Here is a 14367-nt window from a genome sequence, read left to right on the forward strand (position 1 = left end):
GATGCTTGTAACTAACCCTCATTTCTAATATTATTTTATCTTACTACAGTGACCAAACCATCAGCTCACTGACTGAAGACCAATAAAATATGGGAAGTATGTACTAGATTCATAATGATATTATGTGATAATGAGGTTACGTATGGAGCTGTATTATACATTTATATATATATATACAGTATATATATATATATATATATATATATATATATATATATATATAATTTGTCATGGTTTAACTGAAATTAACTGAAACTGACTACTTTTTGTAGTCCATTTGAGTTAACTATTTTCTCCCTGTATTATGATTTGCCACGTGCTGTAATATGGTGTGATGAAAGCCTTTGAAAAACCACTGCCCCAATGTACATAATTGTTTTATATTTATTTTCTGTTCATGAACATGGAAATGAATCCCTTGCTTTTAATAAGATGTTGATGAAATTGATATTAACCTTTCATCTTCATCAACAGAGAAACTTTAGGTATGAGGCACTTTTGCTCTGTCGGCTGAAAGTCTCTTAAAACACATTTTAAACACATTAAAGCACACATCACACATCACTCTCACTGAACTGTTTAATTTGTCTACTTTTAGTGTGACTATAAGAAGTGGACATATATGTTGTGTGCTTGATGAAAGGACCTTCAAAGTGTATTCACCCATCTTATAGGAGCGAACATGTTCAGTTTGGGAGCCCTGTGAATGGAATAGTGAATAAGGGAACATCAGTTCTGTGAGGCATCATTCCTTAAATAATGGCAGTAAAAAAGAATTTCAGATCAAGTTTCAGAACTCAAAACTAACTCCAAATATGAATTGTTCTTTTCTATCCTTCTGAAACACCAGGATTTGAAATTCGGGAGAATGGTGTAGTTAAAATTTCATATTCATATTAAAATATATTCAAGGAGGAATCAGTACAATTGCGAACACATGTCGTTTGTAAAACAACCAGTACTTTTAAAATTGAATAGCAACAATTAAGAAATTAAGAAAGAAAAAGCAGATTCCACACTAAAAAAGATTGTTGAAACTGTTGTGGTTGCATTTTGATTTTGCCTGCCTCAGCTTTATACGGCTCTATCACAGTGCTTGCCATCTATGAGGATCAAAACACACAACATGCTGTAAAGTAGGGAATGGCTATGATGTGATAAAATAAGACAGTTGTCACATATGCCCTCTGTCTGCCCTAGTTAGAAACTACACTTCCTGTCCCTCACCTGCACTCACTCTTACGGGTGGGGTCTTACGGGTTTGTAACGACATGAGGGTGAGTAATTAGTGACAATTTTCATTTTGGGGTGAACTAACCCTTTAATTTAAAAGTCTGTGAAAGTGATTTTGTGCCTTTTTGGGATCCCTTACCAAAAAGTAGTATACTTCAAGTTTATTTTATTAAGAATACTTAAGTAAAGTTCGAGTAAACTTTATGTAGTAAGTATACAAATATCAGTGTACTAGTAGTATACTCGTAAGTGTACTATTTCAATACTCCTTGGGACTAAATTGGCCCACTTTCTACTATATAAAATAATACTTTTAAGTATACTTTAAGTATAACAGTAGTAAACTTTGAGTACACAACTAGTTTACATCAATGTTTTTAGCTTGTACTGCAACTATACTAAAAGTGAACATAGGTATACTGATAGTTTACTAATTAAATACTTGTAGTATACTTATAGAAGTATAGTCTCAGTAAACTACTAGTTTAGAAGTTTTATACTGCAAGTTTTCTTTAAGTGAACTTTACATTATACTTTAAGTATACTACTATGTCCCTATTTAGGTATTAATTTGTATATATTTTGTTATATGAATATCTGAACGTACAAAACATCAAAAGAAAGAACAGGGTATCTTCTTGTAAACAAAAATATTTTATTCTAGCTTCATGCATTCATTTTTTTAAACACTTGAATGTGGGTAAGTTTCATAAATAAAAAATAAAGAAATAAACAACATTTTGAACAAAAAGCTGAAAATAGACTTGAAATGAATTGGATTTAGAATGATCATCAAAACGTAGATGAAGTCGATCAACTCCCCAAAGCTTGACAGTCATTATTACCTCTTCATTGGTCGACATTTTATTCTATTACGTTACACAGTTTTGATGCTGTTTTAACACGTGGAAGCGTCTGTTATTTTGGTTTCGTCTTCACTTTTTTCACCTCACTTCAGTTTTTTTGGAAGATGTGTACTAGCGCCCCCTACCATATGATATAACAATGAAAACATTCTAGGAGCACAAGTATATCTCAGATATATTTAGACTTTTTCTAAGTATAAGTCAAGTATACTTACATGCAGGGATGGGCAGTATTTCAAATACATGTATTTAAAATACATATTTGAAATACAAAATACTATTTTGTATTTTAATACCTTTGAAAAAAATTATATTACATAAAATACTTTTTGCCAATCAACCTCTTTATTGGAATTCTGGTTTCCTGTATCAACTAGTTCAACATGCATGTGAGTTGCAGCTGTATGACTCCATCTATAATTGGGTAGGCTAATTAAAATTTCTGGATTCCTGTAAGGAAATAAGGAATAATACTACCTTCATGTGCTATCAAATTTTTTTTGGGGTCATATTTTGGTTTTAACAACTAGCTAGTCAAATGTGCTCATTAAACTTTAATCATTACTGCTTGATATGGCGATATGACAATATAAATGCGGGCGATGATATAAAGTAAATCGATTTAACTTTTTCTATATCGTTTATATATCGTCGTAGTATGCAAATATCTGTGGAGCTTTTAGTGGGCAGGAGCTATTGACACGTCAGAGCGATAAAGAGACATGGATAAATGAGTAATAAGCAGCTTTTTATGTGTGTGTACCCCAAGACAAAGATAACTATAATGCTAATAATAAATAATTAAAAAAAAAAATCTTCTAAGGGTATACTCACACTAGACTCAGCTGCCTTGTACTAAAGCCCAAGCACGATTGTCCTTTCGCTAACAGACAGATATCACAGGATTATAAGAGGCAGCTGAGGATAATGGTGGATTTTGCAGCTTTACTCAAAAACTACAATACCTGTTCATCAATAAGATGAGAACCAGACCCATTCTAAATCTAAATGAACTCGAATTCAATTAATTGAAAAGTGTGATATCCAAGTAGTTATAAAGATTTTTGCTGTCATAATGATACCAATAGCACATACAAAAATAGTACATTAAAGGTGAGGTAAGCGATTTCTGGAAGCCAATGTTGATATTGGAAATCACCAAAACAAACAGGCCCCTACCCTTATAGGGTCTCGACCCTATTTTGATACCTCCGCCCCACACATACGTAGCCTACGCAACCCAGGCAACGATTATTTCTGTGAAACAAAGCAAAACCAATGTTACACCGTATACTATAGAAGTCATTATAATCAGTGATGCTGTCTACACTGGATGCTGCGCGGCGCGACAAATCCCCGACAGAAAACTGCTGCCGTGTTCGGTTTATGTCGTGCTGACACAAATTTCAAATGATTTTCAACGGTTGCTTTATCGCGTCCAGGCAGACATTAGCTGTTGTGGCGTGGCACGTCCAGTGTAGACATGGTGTTACTCACCTATTGAGAAGAAACAAGGCAACCTCGGCATCTGATCGCAGGCCTTCCACTCCTTGAGTTCTCTCAGCGCTGGAAAGCTGATCCGATATTTACACAGGTCCCACTTCTTGCCTTATCATTCCGCAGATGTTTTCCGCTTTTATTTTTTATCTGCCATCTCAATCTTTCTGTCGCTCGGCTCGGCTGTTCACTGAACGCTCTCTCTCCTCCACATCATGAGTAGACACGCCCCTTACTGCTGATTGGCTACAAGTTTGTTTTGGTACTCGGCCCAACTCAGTTTTCTAAAGCGTTTTTGAAAAATTACATACCCCCCCCCCTTTAACTGTTCCATGCTCCGGTGCGGTTAGCGATCACACTACATGTGTACCGCACACGAGCCACCTCTTCAAGCGGGTCAGGGCATGGTTAAACGAACCGCACTGGACACGGTACAGAGCAGTCACACTTGTGAAATGAACTGGACTTTGGGGGTCAATCCCCTAGTGTGAGTACATCCTAAATATAATAGCAGATAGCACACGACAACTATAACCATAACAGCACAAAAAATGAAGAATGATAAAAAACATTGACAGCCAATCGGAATAATTTCTGCTTTAAAGAGCTTGAGCATTTAGCGACAGATGACACAACTGCATTGTATACTTAGAATACACTAATATAGTTATCTTTATAATTATCGTTCTTGGTGTAAACAGGCCTTAATAGTGTTACTTCACTGGATGGCCAATTTCAAATGTATTTTGTGTATTTTCAAAATACAAAATACTATATTTGTATTTAAATACATTTTTCCACACAGTATTTGTATTTTTATTTTAAATACATTTTCATGTATTTGTGCCCATCTCTGCTTACATGTCATTTTAAGTATATTTCTGAGAAGTACATAAAGCCTGTTTCTGAGAAGTACATAAAAAGTAGACCAAAAGTATACTTTCCTATTTTTTTGTTTAAAAGAAGTATACTAATAGCACACTTGAATAAACATCCTGGACAAAACAAGAGCTTGAACAAGGAGTTGTGAAGCATGTTCCGAAAGAAAGGGCCTGATCTTCTTGATGTTGAATAAAGCAAATCTGCAGGACGGGGCAGTTTTAGCAATGTGGTCTGAGAAAGTCAGCTGATCATCAATCATTACTCCAAGGTTTCTGGCTGTTTTTTAAGGAGTTATGGTTAATGTGCCTAACTAGATTGTGAAATTGTGATGAAACGATGGGTCTGCTGGAATCACAAGCAGTTCTGTCTTGCCAAGGTTGAGTTGAAAGTGATGGTCCTTCAACCAGTTAGACTATCTGTTAGACAAGCTGAGATGCAAGCAGCTATTGTCGGATCATCAGGATGGAATGAGAGGTAGAGTTGAGTGTCATCAGCATAGCAGTGATATGAAAAGCCATGTTTCTGAATGACAGAACCTAGTGATGCGGACGTACAGAGGTCCTGACTCTCTGTGGTCATTAAAAATCCCAGGATGTCTTTCGAAAAGAGTAGAGGTGTGACCTCGGCATCCTGGCCAAATTTCCCCATTGGTCTCTGACTATCATGGCCCCTTACACAGATTGGCTTCATCACTCTGTCTCCTCTCCACCAGTAAGCTGGTGTGTGGTGGGCATTCTGGTGCACTATGGCTGCCGTCACATCATCCAGGTGGATGCTGCACACTGGTGGTGGACGAGGAGACAACCCCCCTCACGATGTAGAGCGCTTTGAGTGCTTAGAAAAGCAGAAAAGCGCTTTATAAATCTAATGGAATAATAAATAAAAAAATAAATAATAATGATGCCATGTAAACAGAGAAGAGAAGCGGTCCAAGAACTGAGCCCTGAGGCACCCCACAGTAGTTAGATGGTGCAACTTAGACACCTCACCTCTCTAAGATACCTTGAAGGACCTATCTGATAGGTAAGACTCAAAACACTGAAGTGCGGTTCCTGAGATGCCCTTTCCCAGTAGGGTTGACAGAAGGATCTGGTGCAGTGTTAATCTCGTCAACGAAGACAACGATGAAAAATATTCGTCAACAAAACTTTTTCAGTGAATAAGACGAGACGTTGACGAGCTAAAACTAATATCTGATGATAAAAACTATGACGAAATTTATGCCGCGTCTTCGTTAACAAGACAAGACGGGACTAAAATGTTATTTGAGGACTACCGGACATTCAAAATACATCCTATAGACAAAGTTAACTGCCTTGTCTTTCAAAATGTGCGTGTCTGTCATTGGATAAGGGGCGTTCGCATATCTAGTCTCAGTATGACAGCTGCAGTGGACTGATAGGCTACCAAAACGCGAACTAGTGATCTGAAACAATGGCCTCAGCACCCGAAGGGTTAGGGACTTGGTGACCAGACGTCCTGTTTTTCCCAGGGGTCACAATTCGTTGTCGATTAACTTAAATTTAGTTAAGGCGCGATGAGCGGAATCGTGCTGATAGAAGTGCTCTCTCTCACACACGGTCCACTTCTTCAGTTCTCATACAGAGCGCGATCAGTTCTCAGCTCTCAGCGCTCAAATACACACACAGCAGTCCAAATGTCTATTGTGTAGAGTATCACATGTAAATAAAGTCGGCTATGGCTTAAGTGAACCTAAACAGGTGGGTGAAAACTGAATGTGTGTCAGTATTACATGCATGCTTTCCATCTTAAATGGACAGCATTCCTAATTATCTGTCATCAATGTTAACCAACAAAAGATGTTAAATAAACGTATACTTAAGTAAACCTACCATATCTGAAAAATGATTTTAATTTGTATCCAAAATGTATTCCAGTTTTTCCAAATTCAATCCTTGATTCAAATTTCTCATAAGCTTAATTGATTTGGTCTAAAGAGAGAAGAATTGATGACTGTTTTTGTTTGAATACTACGCATAAAATAGCTACCATAATACATTTTGGTAACTGCCGTTTGACTAAAAGTAATGACTAAAAGTTGACAAAAATGCAATGACTTTTCGTTGAATAAAACTAGACTAAAACTATGAAAGACTCAAATGACTAAATGAGTTTGGAGAATTCTGCCTCAGAGAGTGAAGGATGTGAACGAGTGTATGTTTGCTGGTAAGATGTGCTCGACAGATTGTGCTGTGGAAAATTGTGCACTGATGGTTTTAATTTTATTGATGAAGAACGTGGCAAAGTCATCAGCTGTTATAGTTGAAAGAAGGAGGGGGAGGAGGAGGATAAAGGAGCGAGGAAAATGTTTTAAAGAATGCGAGAGTTAGACGAATTGTTAATTTTGTTATGATAGTATGTCCTTTTAGCAGTGGAGACATTAGCAGAGAAGGAAGAGAGGAGTGACTGATACACATTAAGGTCAGTAGGATTTGTTTATTTGCACCACACACTTTCAGCAGCCCTGAACTTAGAACGATGTTCGTGGAGAACATTAGACAGCCAAGGGGCAGAAGGGGTGGTACGGGCTGGCAGAAAAGAGCAGTGGCAGTGGAGCATAAAGTATCAGTAGTACTGTTAGCATCAAGAGTTGCTAACAGTTTAGGGGGAGGAAGTGAAGATGAAACCATAGCAAATAGCCGTGAAGTTGAGAGTGAGCGTCGGTTACATCAAAAGATGACATGCGGAGGGGTATGTGTTGTGTTAAGAACCATTTTGAGGTTAAGAGTGAGGAGGAAGTGATCCGAGGTGTGCAGTGGAGTAACCAGCACATGATCAGTGGAGCAGTGTCATGTGTAAATAAGGTCCAGTTGGTTGCTTGATTTGTGAGTAGCCATTGTTAACACTCTCTTGAGATCAAAAGACGCAAGCAGAGTGTGTTAGTCAGCAGCCTGAGGTTTATCTATGTGGATATTGAAGTCTCCAAGCATAACTAGGGGAGTACCATCCTCAGGAAAGGTTGGGAGCAGCACATCTAATTCATCCAAGAAGTTATCTTGTGGTCCTGGGGGTTGATAAACAAGTATAAAATGGATTTTAAAAGGGTGGGTAATAGTGACTGAGTGTGATTCAAAGGAGCTGTTAATACCCAGAGAAGGTAAAGGAATACATTTCCAATCATTAGAGATAAGCAGACCAGTACCATTACCTCTTCCAGTCAGACGGGGAGTGTGGGAAAAAGATAAATTATTGGAGAGTGCTGCAGGAGTAGCAGTGTCCTCTGGTTTGATCCACGTCTCTGTCAGGGCCATGAGGTTTAGTCTTGAATGACTAGAAATGGATGTAAAGAAATCTACTTTGTTTACTGCAGACTGACAATTACAGAGACCACTAGAAAAATAAAGTAGCAGACATAGGCAAAGAGCACAAGTTGTTAGGATTGCGCTGCCTGTAGTGTGTGATGTGTGGTTTGCGAATGCGGAGGAGCTCCGCATGCTCTGGTGTCCTTGAGCAATGACACTTCTGGAGTGGGTTGGAAGATCCTCTTTTACAACAGTTATCAGAAGGAACTACCACCTGTACCCTGGAATGTTATTTTGAATATGTGCTGTGGCTGAGTGGCTCTTCACTCACTGTAGGAAACGTGAGCAACAACATCAGTGCCACAAAGGCACAGCATTCCCAGTCCACTCTAGTCCTCTTTGTGTCCGCGGTCTTCACCACAGAGACACCATCTGTCTTTGAACTCCTCTTAAGTCCTTCCCCACCCCTCCTCAATCCTGCCACTAAGCCAAAGCCAGAGAAAGTGCCTGCTGCAGATACAGAGCCCAGAGAGCACCTTACCCCACCCACCATGGTCACAAAGCCATAGTCCACCTCAAAACCTTAGCCCACCAAGAGTGATGAGACAGTGCCTGCCAAAGTCCTTTCATGGAAAAAGGTGACCCTGGAGCCAGAGCCTGCAGCCCAACTCGTCCCAGAGCCTGAGCCGATTGTCATGTCTGAGCAGGTTCGTGAGCTGGCACAGATGACCGTCACAGTAGGAATATTACTGGAGCTTGATGGTTTGGAGTCAGACCCTGCCCTTGACCAATGCCTGCCAGCTGCACAGTGTAGTGCCTAGTAGACCAGGACACACACACAAAATAATTTCAAGACAGCACATTCCTTAGCAGGAGTTAAGACTTGCACTCCCAGCATCTGCATTTGACTGGCTGGCCGATTTCCTGCCCTAAATCTCCTTATCTCAGGAGACCTCTAAAACCCAGGATAAATTTGAGGGAACATCTGCAATGGATTTAGAACAGAACCTTCAATGTTGTTCCTGACCTGTTTACCATAAATAAAAGTTGCGTAATCAACAGTACAAAGCATGTGGCATCTGGAAAGGCTCCAGCACAGACCCCCCCTGATATCTCCTGATCGTTTAACTCATAAATTCAATGATGTTATCAACCAGGAGAGACGGTTTTACAACTGACGTCCGAGCTAAGAAAAACACCAGATCTCCACGAGAATTAGAGCCCTGCATTTCAGCCCGGGCCCGATGGGCCCCAACTTTTTTATGCCTCTAGGGCCGGGCTTCGGGCCAATTTTCACATCATAGTTCAGATGTGGGCCGGGCCACGGGCCTGTTTTGGGTTTCTCCTTATTTTATATTGTAGACATCCATCGATTAGTGATGAAAAAAATTGCCGCGCTGGTGGAAACAACACGAGACCGTGCTGCCGTGACTGAGAACGGCTCGACTGTGTTTAGTGTCCCGCAGCAGCAGCAGCGTGGGCAAGTGACTTCAGCGCAGCTGAATAGTTCTGCGTTCAAATGCACGCAATAGGCTAAAGCTTGCTGCAAAACCCCAGCAAACATAACCATGAATGTGTCTGCGGGAAATAGTAAGGAGATATTTGAATTATTTACTAATAAACTAATGTTTTCTGAGTCTGTGTCGCAAGGATGAAGTTGCTGATCCTGACTCGCCGTCTCCTCATTAGACGTACCTTTAGAGAGAAATGCATCTTTATTGATTACGATTAAGATTATAATAAAAGAGTTTTTGTTTTCGATTTTTTTATTTCGTTAAGTGATAATTTAAAGCTTTCTATAGATATATGTATCATGTCTGTGAGGCATGTATTCGCTCAGCTTCGGTTCATTTTTGTGAAGCACTCCTGTTCAAGATGGCAGAAAGAGCATCAGGTTTGTTTTCTTTGTTTTATAAAAGAACTACCATTAGTTGGTATTGTGAGTGCACACAAATACAAGTAGACCCTTTACAGGTCCGAATGATGTATTACTCTTACCTTTATCAAAAAAAAAGGCTATTTTAATTTGTTTCCACTGAAACAAATCCAAGTGTTTGCGCTGGTGTCCTGCAGAGGCACTTTAGCTTCCACTCTCCACACAAACTTAGATATAGGCTAGCGCACATTATTATTATAGCGCAGGTTTAACGCTTAAACATTGTTATATGCTTGAACTGTTTTAGTATATCTATAGATTTTATTTTAGGCAAGTCGTGATGATATGAGAAGGCTAAATTGATCAAACATAGGCTATGATCAGCTCATGCCGCTGGCCGCTTGGTCGTTACTTTAAAAAAAACTAAAACTTATAGGCTATTTAACGAACAAAAATGCTCTAAACGTTTTTCTAAATTAACTTAATAAAAAAAACGAAACAAAATATAATAATTTTGCCATTACACACAAAACTGAACTATTTTAATAGCCGAAACAGTAGTATAAACTGTTTTAGGAGAAGGGGGGAAAAAAAGACGGGCTCGGGTCGCACTCGGGCCGGTAATTCTGATCAGCTGTCGGACGTGGGCCGGGCTAGGGCCTGAGCGTCTCGGGCCAGGGCCGGGCTAGGGCCTAAATTTGAGGCCCGTGCAGGGCACTAACGAGAATGACATTCCCACGACCTCCCATTTCTCCCCAGCAGAGAAACACGCCTTTTCTTCTTATTGGCAGAACAAAGAAGATCGGACCTTTATGGGTGTTCCAAAAGACATAATAATTGTTGCTGCTACCGAAAGCAACATATATATATATATATATATATATATATATATATATATATATATATATATATATATTTAGGTTGTGTTTATTTTATCTCTTTCATATGCTTGGTGTGATTATTTAGTAGGTAGCATGTTAATCGATGCATTAACCCATGTAGTATATAAAATTAAGGTATGTACTTTGTGTATACTAAATACCTGTTGTTTGATTTTGAATGAAAGCTAGTTGCGTCAGAAATAATTTGGTGTGGATGAAAGTTGACTTTTCTCATCGTAATGTATGATTAAAACACTTATAGGAATCTGCTAGGATATGTTCTTCATTTTATGAAATAACTCCGCAAAGGAGTTACGCATGGAAAACTGAGCCGTGCTGGGCGGGGCTTCGCCCTACAGAAACACTTGTGATTGGATCAAACAGAAAAAGGGGCAGACTGAAATCAGCCCAATAAAGACAGACACCCAACTTCGGTGTTGTTGCTTGCTGCTTGCTCGCGCTCTGTTTGAAACTTCGGCTCCTCATCTGATCGCGCTGTTAAGCTCTCCCAGCCATTAACATCTGGCCGAGCATTGAACAACTATCAATACTTAATCAAACTTCTGAAGAAACCCTTGAAAGTCTGAAGCTACACGAAAGGAACTCAAGGAAGAACTTTGAGCGTCATCATGTCACAAAGAAGCCAGTCAACCACCGAAGGGCATTCCTTGAAACATGTCAGACGATGACACATCAACAGCCAATCAGTCGGAGGTTCCCTCCGACCCCGTGGAGACCGCGTGGAAACACCCAGCTGTCAAACTCAACTAAAAGCAAGTAATCAAACAATTCTTCATAATTCTGCTGGAAACTGGTTGCATTCATCTTTAAGAGTAAAGATAGCAAAGTTCCTTGCTTGTGACTCCCTCAGGTTGAAGTTAGAGCATTCTTGGAAACGAGCATTAGAATCTTAAACTCTCTTCAAATAAAAACAATTCATTGCCTGCATTCATTTCCAGAAACTAAAATTAAATTAATAGTTCTAAAATTACTACAACAGTTTCAGCCCACGAGCACAGGCAATGTAATTCCCTCCTATATCAAAACCATGCTTCCTATCCGGGTTCCATCCAACACAACTCTCCTGCATCTTCGTTGGTTCCACCCAGTTCTGAACCTCCTGCATCTCTGCTGGTTCCATTTAACTCTAAGTCTCCTTCATCGGAGAGTTGAAAGTCTCCTTCGGTGATGTCATTCCTGCCCAGCCTTCCTCTCTCTCCTCCTCTGCCAATTCAAGCCAGTTCTTTGGTCCTGTCTCTACTGAGTCCTTTCAGCTCTTCAATCGGTGGTCCCACTGAGTGGTTTGGATCTACCTTGGGCCTTCCGGTCTCCAGCTCTGCCTTGGTGTGATAATTCCCTAGCTCCACCTCTGGCCTCATAGCCCCTGACTCCACCTCAGGCCTCTGACCAATCAGCTCCACCTTGGCTCCATGCTCTCTCGTCTTCACCATGGACCATCATCCCACTGTCTCTGCAGGGCTCCCTCGTACCTCCAGGCCTTTCACTATGCATCAATCCTCCATCCCTTTGGCTCCAGTGGGCTCTGTCTTCCCTCTGGCTCCACTTTTGTCCTTGGTTGCTCTGGCTCCACCGTGGCCTTTTGGGTCCCTTCCTTCACCTCAGTCCCTTGAGCCGTCAGCTCCACCCTGGTCCTCCAGACTAATCATGTCAGCTTCTCATTTCCTCAACTTCACCTGGGTCATCATCTCCCATGGCCCCACCTCTGTCTGTCGAGTCTCTGGCTCCATCCAGGTTCTGCCCTTCCATCGGTTCCGCTGTAGTTCCCTTTTCCTGGCTGTAGTCTGGCTGGCTCTGTGGTGTTTCCCTTTACCAGCTCCTTCACTGCCCTCTTACTCACAGTTCCCCTCAATGCCTTCCTCGTCAGCATCAACCAATGCTCCTTCAACTCTGTAACTGTTTTTATTGCCATTATTTACGTGCCTTTCTCAGTTTAACCACCTGTTCAATAAATACCTGCTTGGGATCACTAATTAATGTCTTCAGCATTCTGTTTAACCTGACAGTTTATTTACTGGAGTTTATTTCCATTTCTACAATAGGAAATGCCCTTCAAATTGAGTTTTCTTCACAGAGAGTGAAAATGAGGATAGAAAGGATTTATATATATATATAATTTTTATTTTATTTTTTTATAAGTTTTTCATAAAAACTTCACAAACTTGAATCTAAAAATCTGAAACTTTAAAAAAACCCTTTAAAAAAGAAATAATTTCACACAAACGTTACAATACACATTCAGTTTAAGGCTTTCTAATATGACATACTTATTTAAATTTATAGATATTAAATGAATATTCATATAAATACACATGGCTATATGCATATCTAGTGTGGATAACATTTGCTCAAATATACAGTAAAAACAGTGAAATATTATCGACAGACTATCCTTGTACAGTGTGATGTAGCACTCATGTTTCAACTTAAAGAAAACCCAGACCAAATTGTTTTTTAAGATCTTTATTTTGTTAGTTTTACTCAAGTGGCAGTCACATGAAAGGTGCACATTCCATGGTGACTGTTATCAGAGTGAAATATTCAGGGTGAAGTTGGACAAACAATGTTTGTATATTAATGTTCATGTCTTTTTGTCTTACCGGTTCCTGGAGCTGCCTAGTAGGAGGGACACACAAACAGGAAGCCGACTATGGCTGTGTCCAAATTCAGGGTCTGCATCCTCCTTAGGATCCTTCCTACCCGGTTGAAGGAGGAGGGATCCTCCGACGTCCGCAAAACCCGGAAGTCAGTGTTTGTGAATTTGGACAGCCTACCCTTCTTTCAGTTCCCTCCCTTACCCGTTGCTCATATCCTGTCGCCTAGCAACCGTGACAGCGCCAAGCAAGAAGCGGGAAAATGGACAAACAAAGAGTTATTCTCCTCATTTGAATTCTTTTGGAAGAAATAAAGCAATTAAATAAATACTTTCTTTGCTCGTTGTCGGAGAGTTTTTTATATCAGACTACAAGACAGTCACATCCAGGTAAGCCATTATAGCCTATTTTTATTTGTTTTTAAGTGTTCTACTAATTTCTCCTACAAATTCATTGAGCCGAAACATAAACTTTAGCTTGTTTTGTCAGAGAAACTCCTCTCCCACTCCGCTACCGCTCGCTTCGTCCGCCATTACGCTCTGCCGAAAAGAATTATGGGATAGGTAGGACGGGAAAGGATCCACCACACCCATCCTTCCAATTCGGGGAAAAGGAGGACGTATTTGTGAGCCGCATTTGAAGGATCCTACGAATTTGGACAGCCTTCGTCGCGGCGCTGTGACGTAACATCCTTCAAATGAGTACTCCGAAGGATGCAGACCCTGAATTTGGACACAGCCTATATGTTACCCTGAAGGGGAGGAGTTGGTCCGTTAAGAATGTTTAGGCCTAAATTTCATGAATGGTTATATGTTCAAGGTAATAATACAACTTGTTAGAGGTGATGATTATTAAGGTATTGTCTGTAAGCTTATAAATGGTCTGTAACATGTAGAATGTACAGTTAGTAACTGATGAGGGGTTACGATTGGTCAGTTTGAAAATGAAGGAGGAGATTAAAACTATAAAAGAACAGAGAAATGTTTGGTAAGAAAAAAGAAGGGTGTTTGTAGGACCAGTAGCCAACGGTCTATCCTATTTTTGTAATGAATTGAGTTGTATTTTGAAGTTTCTTTTCAAATTTTTTTTCTCTTTCATTTTTGTGTTAAACCTGCCATAAGATTTCAGACAAAAATCATGGCTGATAATTACTTCAGCCACTGAGGCTACATGATAATACATGTGAAAATGGTTAGAATGCTGAACCATTTTCCTGAAATGTGAAGAAAATAGAAGCAACCAATCATGAGCTCTGAT

This window comes from Barbus barbus (assembly GCF_936440315.1).
Source record: "Barbus barbus genome assembly, chromosome: 6".
Taxonomy (NCBI): domain Eukaryota; kingdom Metazoa; phylum Chordata; class Actinopteri; order Cypriniformes; family Cyprinidae; genus Barbus; species Barbus barbus.